This window comes from Vitis vinifera, chromosome 18, assembly GCF_030704535.1.
Source record: "Vitis vinifera cultivar Pinot Noir 40024 chromosome 18, ASM3070453v1".
NCBI classification, from domain to species: domain Eukaryota; kingdom Viridiplantae; phylum Streptophyta; class Magnoliopsida; order Vitales; family Vitaceae; genus Vitis; species Vitis vinifera.
In genome coordinates, this window is record NC_081822.1 from 14,232,835 (window position 1) to 14,244,084 (window position 11,250).

Sequence of the window (11,250 nt, forward strand, 5' to 3'; positions counted from 1 at the left end):
AAAATTTTCAATTATTAGTATTAAATAATTTAAAATAGGAAATTATGAACAATTTTCAATTATAATTATTAGAAAAACATTAAAGCAATAAATTTAAGTATAGTTTGGATAAACTTCCCATTTTTTAAATTAAAAAAAAAATAATAAGTCATATATATAAAACATAATGTAAAAATAACTTATGAATTTACTTTATATCCTTAAAAATTAATTTTAAAATTTGAGATATTAATTTTAAAATTTACTTTAGAGAATTGAAAACTTTTAATAGGTAATTGGAGTCCCCGGACGTGGAGGCAATGTAGAGGATAGCAGAGCCCGTGATATGTGATATCACGTGTAGGTATCTCAGAAATTGAGGAAAAGCAACGTTTTTATTTTAATTAGTATTTAATTACGGATTTAGAAAGAGGTTATTATTACGCGATCTTTCTTTGCTTTTGGGAAGTCTATCTTGAAATGACCAAAGCACCCCTTGGATTTGGGAATTTCTTGAAGGACGAGCCCTCCCACCTCTGTTCTTTTCGATCTGGTGTGTGAGCGACCGTGTCTGGCAGATGAGGTCTACATGAGATTGCATGCATGCCCACCGTTCGATCAGATTATTTCAACCGCCCAATACTTGGACTTTTACTTTTTGTTTTTTTTACTTTGACCGCAAAACGGTTGAATATTCAGCAGAAAATGTCTCCAACCATCCCTTTCTGGTGGGGGGATAGTAAAAGGCAGCGCCTTCTTTTTTTTAAAAATTAAATAGGATTATTTAAAAATTAAAAAACAGAATTTAATTAAAAAAAATTAATTTAGAAAATGGGTTCAATCACTTAGACATGACAATTAAATCTTAAATAAGAAAATAAAATTCAACGGTAAAAGTAAAGGCGTGTTTGGCCAAGAAAGGGTGTTTTCACAGGGGTGGAATAGAGATAGATGTGAAGCGGAAGCAAACTTAGCTTTCAAAAATAAATTGTTTGTCATGGACCACCACCTCAAGTGGCCTACCCCGGGGGCCTTATTACCAATTTAGGCTTCCCTAAAAGAAGTGATAAAAATACACTCAAACTGTTTTTATATTTTACTTTTAATCATATGGTTGTAACTTGAGACCACATGATTTGTTATCAATTACAGTCAACATTCAACAATCTGTTCCCACTTCAACCCACCTTTAGTTGGAGCTAATTACCAGCCCCTCGGTATTGACCAAATTTACATGACCCACAGTCAAGAGTTGATCCATCCACTAAAATAATAGTTTGGAGGGAGAGGGAGAGGGAGAGCAGAGGGCAGGGGATGCAGCAGAGAGAATAGTTCCAAAGGGAAGAGCTCTGTTTGGTGAGGAAAGTGCTAGACTTGTAACCCTCTGCCAGGCAGATGATTCCAATTGATGTTCCCAACATGAGCAACACTGTTACTCTGAACCCTTTGCATAATTTTGAACACAACCCTTCTGCCTACCTTCTTCATCTGTTTGGTTCCTCAGAAACATTAGGAAAAGTTTTGTTTACTTTCTATATTTTTGTTTTTAACAATACAAACATAAAATATAATAATTTTTATATAAAAGAATATTAATTTACCTAGTATCCTTAGGGATTACTTTTAAATTTTTTGAGATAAATACTATGTTATTTCTTAAAATATTTTATTAATAATAACAATAACAATAATAATAATTATAATAATAATAATAATAAAGTCTTTATAAAGAATGCATCCTTGTAGAAAAATATAAGAAAATATATCTTTTATAACAATAATAAGAAATTCTTTATAAGGTAAATATAATAGGGGGAAAATTGTAACTATAAATATCCTATATACGAAATTGTTTTTTTATAATTAAAAAAGTCCTTAAAAAAGAATATATATTTTTATATGGAAAAGTGTTAAATACTTGGTATATATAATAATAAAATAAATAAAAATTTATTTAAATTTCTTTATAAAATGGGATAATATATTTAAAAATATATGGAAAGAAAAAGGCAATTAAAGCTTTTGAGTAATTAATAAGTAAATAAATTATTTCTTTATAAAAGTAATAATATATTAAAATAATATAGATCTTTGTAAAAAGGTATAATATATTAAATAAATATGAACAAAAATGGTTTAGAGAAAAATGGAAATAAAATAATAAGTAAATAAGTTATTTAAATTTAATTTTTTAAATGAATAGATATTTTTTATAAAAATATATATTTAAAAATATATAATATTTTTATAAAAATGAATAACATGTAGAAAGAAAATGTGAGAAAGTGTACTTCAAGAAAAGAAACGTTTATAAAAATATATTACAAAAATATATGTAATGTACTAAAGATATTAAAAAAAATTAATATGTGGAAGGGTAAAAAATTATAAAAATATAAAATGTAAATGACATAATTTTTTTTAATATATTTGCGTTGCCCCTTTCTCTCATGTAAATATCATCTACTTTAAATTTAATTTTAATTTTAAAATATACCTATATGATTAAAATTAGGGCTTACAAAGTTACAATAGATCAATCTTCCAATTTCAATTTCATCTCATTTATTTATGTATATTTCTATCCTTATAAAAAAATTAAATAAGGCAAGACATTGTCCTTCCGTAAAAAAGTTGAAAAATAAAAAATTGAACTATTATTTTATTTGAGACTATATATATTCAAGGTACAATGGGATAAAGTCAATCTTTTTATTTGAGACTATATATATTCAAGGTACAATGGGATAAAGTCAATCTTTTTATTTGATACTATATATATATATATATATATATATAGAGGGTAGGATGGGATAAAGTTAAACTTAAACCGAATTTAAGTCTATCTCAGGTATTAAAAAAAATTCAAATCCACCCTGAATCCTTTTATATTTATTTTAAATCCCTCGTATTATGAGTGGAGTATTATCCGCAGAAACCTATCCCCTTGTCAAAAGAAGTCCGAGTCGAATCATGTGCCATGTAATATCAAATATCTATGTACGATAAATATTTGTTTTAAGAGAGAGGCTACAAATGCAAAACAACCCAATTTAAAGTTGATTGAGATGCCTAAAACTGGATTAGCAAATCTTAAGGGACCCCTTTTTTGAAAAACAAAAACCCTTTTAAGATACAAAGGTGGAGAATATTTGGTAATGGGCATGGAAGTTAGTGATTAATGGGAAATGGCACTAAGGATGTAATTATAGAAGGAGACCATAATCTCCAACTTGAAAGCCGCCAAGTAGTTAGGTGCTGTCAACAGTGAGAAAGAAAATGATGAGAAAGATGAAGCGGAAGAGGAGGTGGGAGGCTTCCAAAGGCTAACTTTGCGGACAAGAAGCCAAGCTTGTAAGTTTGAGGGCCCCCTTGATACGACTTTACCAACCTACCATGCTCTCCTCTGCCCCCCTTAGGGAGCATTCTATTATTCACCCTCCTCCCTCCTGCCCTTCTTCCCTGCTTTTTTTGGTCTTTCCCTTTTCTTTTCTTTTCTTTTCTTTTCTTTTCTTTCTTTTTTCTTGGGAAAATTCTTTTTGGAGATGATCCGATGCGCCAAAATTTTGTTACGTGCTACATCGTTTTCGCTTTTCAAAGGGTTTAATATTTGCCCGATGATTGCAGGTGATGATGGAAATCAAATGATAATCATAGAGGTGAAAGGGGACCAAAGTACTTTTTTTTTATATAAAGTTGCAAATCATGCCCCAATTTTAATCTATTGTGTTTCATTTTTGCACTTTTAGTTTGATGTGCCCCATCTCTAATTTTGGATAATTCAGGTAAAATAAAAAGAATACCCTACTTGTATGTTAGGGGTATCAGATAAAAATTATTTTTTTAAAAAAATTTAAAATATTTTTAATTTTTAAATGAATTTTTATTTTAATCTCAAATTTGGGATAATTCAGGTAAAATACAAAGAATACCCTACTTGTATGTTAGGGGTATTAGATAAAAAAAAAATTTAAAAATATTTAAAAACATAAAAAATTTAAAATATTTTTAATTTTTAAATGAATTTTTATTTTAATTATTTTAAAAAACTGTTTTCAAAATTATTATTTTTTAAATTGTTTCAGGATATATTCGGAGGCTGTTACTGTTAGACTCTTGCCAATGAAATGTTTTCACTTTTCACACAGGGGTGAATGAAGAAAATACAAAAAAAAAAAAAAAAACAAAGGGGGGGGGGAGTGCAAATACGCTAAAGCAAAGGGCATCAGTGAAAATACCTCAAAATAAGTAAAATCTCATGTGTACAGTCCCTTTTGCTTTTTCTTTACCTTTTTCCTGGTTTTTTTCTTTCTTTTCCATTTTGTTTTTCGTTCTCTTCTATTGAAAGCAGCGTCACATATTTCCTAAATAAGAAATCTTACCTGTCAGTTACCACTTTTTAATTCTTGACAAAATACAGCATTTAAATAAAATAAAATTTTCTCATCTCCTTAAGATTTAATGTTAATTGATAATTTAAGGTAGTTTTCAAAATTTTGTTTATTTTATTTGTTAAGGATATGTTTGAAAGTGATTTTAAAAATGATTAAATATTTGAAAGGATTTATTTATTTATTTTAAAATTAATGTTGGACAATTATTTTAAAAATATGAAAAATTACTTAACATAATTTATGGACAATTACTTAGTGGGTGACTTCCAAAAATCATTTTATTATTATATCACATATTACCAAAAACAATCCTAGTCAAGCATTAATTCCATGTTTGGTTCCTTTTAAAATAAAAAAAAATATTAAAAAAATAATTTTTATATATTTATTGATTTTTTATATGTTTATTTTTTTAAAATAAAGAAAAATATCTTGTACATAAAAAAGTAAATTATTGATTTTATCTATTTTTTCTATCTTTTTATTTCTCTCAAATTTACGAAAAAGTCAAACGTAGGTTAAGCGATTCTTTTTAAAAGCATATAAACACAATTAAAAAACATTGTAATCATAAAAAGTAGGAGATATTTTTGTTTCAAAATAAAAAATATTAATATGGGAAACTCTTTTAGAATAGGAAAATGGAAAATAATAAGATTGGAAATCCTTTTAGGAGAAGGGAGGAAGCAAAATGATGAGAAGGTAGGAGGGAGAGGTGATCGAAGAGGAAGACGGAAGGGCCTACGGGCGATGTGTCAACATCATTGATGACATGAATAGGCCTTTCATGTTTCACTAATTGGAATGTGAAAATACCAACTTTATTGGAACATGGGGGCTGGCCCTTCCATTCCCACCATGGCTGTCTTCTTTGTCATCATTATAACCCCATTTTAATTCCTTCCTCCTCGTTATGCCTCAATCATATTCCACAATAACTGCCCTTGCTTCTCTCTTAAGCACCTCCAATTTTTTCCCTAACTAATAATTTTAATCACTCATTTATTCCCTAAATTCTAAACATCCTTCTAGAAGTCAGATGAGTAAATGGGCACCCATGGGTCAGCCCGCTCATGTTGTAGCCCAGCATGGGCTGGGCTGAACTAATCCAAAAGCTAGAGGAAGTCCAACACGAGGCCATATATGATTTTTCTAAGATGCATACCTTTCTCTCTGAATGTTCTCTTCCTACTGTTACCGCCTTGTTGGGACAACTTCGACTGGGCTGGTTTGGTGCTTAATTGTGATCGAACCGTCTCTTCTCGATGGCCTGGTAGCATCTGTCACATAAGGAAGATCCGAGGGGGGATATTAAGAATTCCCATCCGACGATGGAGTCAGGATTTGAGTAAGGGGCAAGGAGAAAGGAAAGAGAAACTTAGCCAAGAGAGATGGAGAGAGAGAGAACCTACCTTGTTCATTGTTGGGCTCCTTTTTATAAACCCTTCTCCGGGTGTTGATTAGTGGGCATGGACTGCTATGCATGGTCTCATAAATTTGTGCCAGGTTGGAGGTCCAGACGGGTGACCGACAACATTTATGAACCGTTGCCGATGCTAAGCGTCTAGGGCAAGGCACGCCATTCCGGGAGGCAGAGATGCAAGTGCGCATTATGATCCGAGAGACGTGGCCGACATTTTGCGGAGCTGATCTACACATGGAGGGTAGGTGTGGATACGAGTATGGGTCCCATACGAATCCGAGCCTTCACTCTGACTGTTACTAGATGTTGATTTATCAAACATTCTTAAAATTAAAATTTAAAAATTTAGAAAAAAAATTAATAAAAGAAAAAAATATTTAAAAAGATTACTTCTTTGGTATTATTTTCAATTATTGCCTTTAGTCAATTTAAAGATATTGTTATATGGAGAATTGTTTGAGGATGTCACTCCTACCATTTACTCAAGGAGGGCTCTTCGAACAACAATTGGGGAAGAGAACATTTGGCACTGGTTTGAAGGGGGCTCTATCAAGTAGGAAGAGGGCAATCACTGTCAACTATCAAGAGAGAAAAAATTGTGTAGGTTAAAATCGTATTAGCCTGTTCTAAAAATTTTTGATAACTAATACCCGTTCATAGTAACCTTTTTCTCAATTTTATGTCGTGAAAATCATATTGTTGTAGGATGTTTGGTATAAATACTGTGAGAATTGAAAAATTCCCTAACACCACTATGGATCTAGAAGACTTTTGGGACGTGTGACTACTAGGTGGCAATGTAACTTGCCCTTCAATGAATCTTTCTAAAAATGAGATTATTCTTTCAGATTGCGTTTGCGGGTGTTTTGAGGCCAGTGAGCTGGGTAGGCTGGTGGGCAATGAAAAAGTGCAAGAGTAGGAATTGGAGAGAATTGTAAGGCATGGGCTTTGGTGCATCCAATATGAGCCATCACTTAGCTTTCAATGAAGAAGGTGGTTGTGGACCCGTATTTTTCACGTGCGTCCCCACTCAATAGGCGATACTCATTTTTATTGGTGAAAAATTAGTTTTGGAAAAGTCAGAATTGCTACTTATTTTATTTTATTTTAAAATAAAAAAATAAAACAAGAAAGAAAATCCTAAAAAAATGACTTCATAGTTTTTGGAAAAACATGTCTTTGAAAAACCTGAGTCTAGGTTTAGGAATCAGGTTACTTATTGGGAAGGTATATCTAAAAGGTAGTACCCCTCTAAGCCTTACAGAGGTCTCTACTGACTAAGTTAAGGGAAACGTGACAATGAATTGGTCGATTATAAATACCTAGGTAGGCTAGGTGATTTAAAAAATAGCATGCCTAACAAGAAAACCAATCACAAATCATAAAGAATATTTAGGGTGTGTACTTGGTGTAGACACTCCATTTTGTCCTCCTAGTACATGTCCTATTAGGTATTTGTTCGGTACTTTACAGTAATTCCTTGGTGGGCCATCACTACTCGTGTAGCCTATCTTTTTTAAGCTACATTTGAGACTTTGATTGAGGGATTTATCTAACTCTATTGTGACACTTGGCAACCCTAAATTAGACTTAGGCTTATTTAGGTACCTTAGGCCCATTTAGGCACCCTACACTCATTTAGGTACACTTGGCCCATTAGGCACCACCTTAGGCCCACTTAGGTACCTTAGGTCCACTTAGGTATCCTAGGTCCATTTAGGTACATTTGGCCCATTAGGTACAACCTTAGGCCTATTTAGGCACCTTAGGTCCATTTAGATACACTTGGCCCATTGGGCACCACCTTAAGCTCACCTAGGCACTTTTCTAAGGTGGTGTTTGTTTTTTTGGCTTTTTGCTGAAAATCATTTAGTTTTAGAATTTAGGTTGTTTGTTTTTTTACTTTTTTATGACTTATTATAAACTTTTTACTAAATAAAAAAAGCCAAAATATATGGCTTTTTCTAAATAGAAAAAATAACACAATGGTTTTTTTTACTTTTTAATACTTAATAGAAATAAAATACTACAAAAACAAACAACCTAATATTTAATACTATTAAGTATTAAGGTTCTATTTAGAATTAAGTAAAAAAACAAACGCCACCTAAGTTTAGTTTTACTTAGAGTTGTTTTCTTGTCTTTATTTATTTATTTATTTTATTGATTGATTTTAGGATTAAGTGAGTTTTGACTTATTTTACATTATTTCATTATTATTATTATTTGTATTTTTGTTTATTTGTTTTATTTTTATTTTAGGGTTAAGTGAGTTTTGACTTATTTTATATTATTTCATTATTATTATTATGTGTATTTTTGTTTATTTATTTTATTTTGATTTTAGGATTAAGTGAGTTTTGACTTATTTTATATTATTTCATTATTATTATTATTATTATTTGTATTTTGTATATTTATTTTATTTTGTGATTACATGAAATGAATTTTTTGATTTTTGGTGGTTTGAGTTTGACACTTTGATTATTATTATATGTTGCATTAGTTTAATTTTTTTTATTAAATATGAGTAATATTTATTTATTTATGTATTATACCTTTTATTTATGTATTGATTTTTTTTTTCTTATTTGCAAATTTAATGACTTTTGGAAATGAGAGTGAAAGGAATCTTGACTTAATATGAGGGGTTTGAGGTCTGCTAGGCCGAGAAATAGGCCGTTGGATATGCACATGGAGTCCAAGTCAGGAACTCCATCAAAAGATGATGAGAAGTCGAAAGCATCATGAATTGCTAGGAATGGGAATTATCGACCCTTAAAGCGAACAATGGAGAATTCCTTGGAGGACTGGGATCAATTCGTTGATAAATCCCGGGATGCTTGGCAGTATGGCATTCAAAAGAAGCAAAGTTCTGCTAGGGTTGTAGCGAATAGAGATTCATAGCAGTTGGTTTTTGTTGTCCGTAAATTCTCTTAGTGCCTTCGAGAAGCTTTAGGCATAATTTATTTTTTGTTACTTTTCTGATGCTTGTTCCTAGTGCTGAAAGCTCTTGAAGCATTAACTCCTTTTGCTGATCTTGTGAATGAAACACAGTTAATTCGGAACAAGTTCCTATTGGCTTATTCAGGATACTTTTCATTAGTTGAAAAGATCAGGGAAAAGAGAACCTGAAGAGACAGTGGCTAAGATCTCCTGACATGGTCGTCTCCTGGCTTGGCTTTTTATACATGGATCTGCACCGAGTTTACTGCACGTCCAATTACAAATAATTAAAGGGTTCAATGTGTGGGTTGACCAGCATTCTGCCTCCTTGGATACGTGAGCTGCAACTTTTGCCCTGTGAGTACCCTCCTCAACTCGACATTGTGTTATGGCTTTGATTGAGTAGGAGTTGGTGAGAGCTTCCCAGTTATGCCCCTAACATTGTAGTTTCCCTCACACAATATAGCTACTGACTCCTTGGATCTTGAAATGCTGATAGGCTTCGTTCATGTAAAACAATTCACATTTAAAAGATGCAATGTACATTCTTGGGATTGGACAGGTTTAGGTTGACATCTGAAGAGGCTGCAACATGCATACACATGGAAGGCGACCTCTCCAAAAAAGGAACACGATATGCATGGCATGGAGAATATTTTTGGGAAGGTGACTCAGCAGCACGTGGATGATTGTTGGCTCTCTTCGGGCTGGTGAGTTGTCTTCCCATGTTGGTGGAGTCAACGAGAGGGAAGAGAGATCTTTGATTTGGGAAAGGATTTTGAGGGAAGAAAACACGCCGGTTTGAGGGGAAATAAAAATGATTTTCAGCACGTGGAGGAGAAAAATGACAGGCTAGTGGAAGAATTAGTCTCACTTTCGGGGAAGATACAACAAGCGTTTTAAAAGGGCATTACGCTGATTTTGGGTGAGAGATTCAATGCTCCATTAAAAAAAAAAAAAAAAAGGAAGAGGAAGTGATCACTCAGATTTTTGTTGTTTATTGGATCAAAACAAAATTTATAACCTAATTCACTATTCTATAGCAATTTGTACCCGATCAAAAAGTGGTTTTAGTACAAACTACTATAGTATAGAGGTTTTTAGGTATCGTCCACAAGAATGGATTATTCTTGGTAATCAAGCCTTGAATGAGAGGAGAAGAAATGATTGAGATCAAGTGAAAATGATTTGACAATTCATGATAAAAATTCAAAATGACAATGATTCCAAATTGAGAGGAAAATGAAATGTAAAATAGAAGAAAATTAATAGAAAATGAAATTCTCGGAGTTAGGATTTTCTAGAAAACAATTTCCATGGTGAATAGATGTTGAGATCTAACTTTCATCAAGTTATATTGAAAACCTAAATTTTCATCTAAACCAAATTTTGATTTAGCTTTAGGTCTAGATCTAATTTCTCTTCAAATTAGGTCATTTAATCCAAGAGATCAATTCAAATCATATATTCAATTCATCTTAAATTATCTTCCAATGATTCACATAATGCAACTATTCAATCTCATCAAATCTAGCATTAAAAATTTGATGAATCTACCTAGTTTGCATTGTAGTAATCATTCAAGACAATTTGAAGAGAAAAATCCTCAAATTTCAATTAATCAATCAATTGGATCAAATTGCTTTTGCAATTCAAGCTCATTTCTCTAATTCACCATAGATCTTGCCTTTAGATCCTCTATCCTCCGAGAAAAATGAGATTTAGTAGCTCATGCTTGGAGATTTGATCTCACAAGGCATGTTTGGCTAGTGAGCAAATAAGAGAAAATGAAGGAAAGTAGAAAACTCTATAGAGAGAAAATCTGGAAAGATTTACAATTAGAAAAATGTAAAAAATCCTTAAAATGAGTAAATCAATCTATTTATAGGTCAAGGTCAAGTGGATACTTGGCATTATTTAAGAGGTCTTTTAGAGGCTTTTTCACCAAGAAATCTGGAAAAAATGCAATTTCGCATGAGCTCCAACAATTTCGCTCGATTGTGCGGAGTGGAAAATGCATCAACACCAATTTCGCCTTCTTGGAGCATTTCACATGATTGTGTGAAATTTTCGCATGGTCATGCGAAATCAGTTTTCAGTTTTCCCTTTGAGTTGCAGTCAAATTTCCTTTTGGTCCATTTCGCAAGACTGTGCGAATTTTCCCCATGTTCATGCGAAATGGAAAAACATAGATTTCAACTCCTTTTTGTCATTTCTCCCATTTCTTTCTTTTGAATCCACCTCAACCACCTTCAATTAAGCTCCAAAGCTTGGTCCAAGTGCATTGCCTCTTCCCCATCATCCACATTGTGTACCCTCCTCAATTCCATTTCTTTTTTGTCACTCAATGCTTAAAAAATCACTTCAAAATATCTCCAAAACTTCACAAAAACCACTAGTATCTCTTGCAAGGGTAACAATGTATTACTTGGGCATATTAGACATAATTACTACTCAAAAGGTATGAAACTCATGAGAATTAGTATCTAAAATGTGTGGTTTTTGAGT

The 11,250-nt window shown here is 32.1% G+C and overlaps 1 long non-coding RNA gene across 1 annotated transcript; it reads right to left on the bottom strand.

Annotated features, from left to right (window-relative positions):
• Window positions 1-4,960: 4,960 nt before the first annotated feature.
• LOC132253277 (uncharacterized) lies at window positions 4,961-5,971 on the bottom strand. The gene is made up of 2 exons (XR_009465147.1): window positions 5,786-5,971; window positions 4,961-5,653 (listed from the first exon to the last, which is right to left on the bottom strand). It is a non-coding gene; the product is annotated as an uncharacterized LOC132253277 (long non-coding RNA).
• Window positions 5,972-11,250: the final 5,279 nt, after the last annotated feature.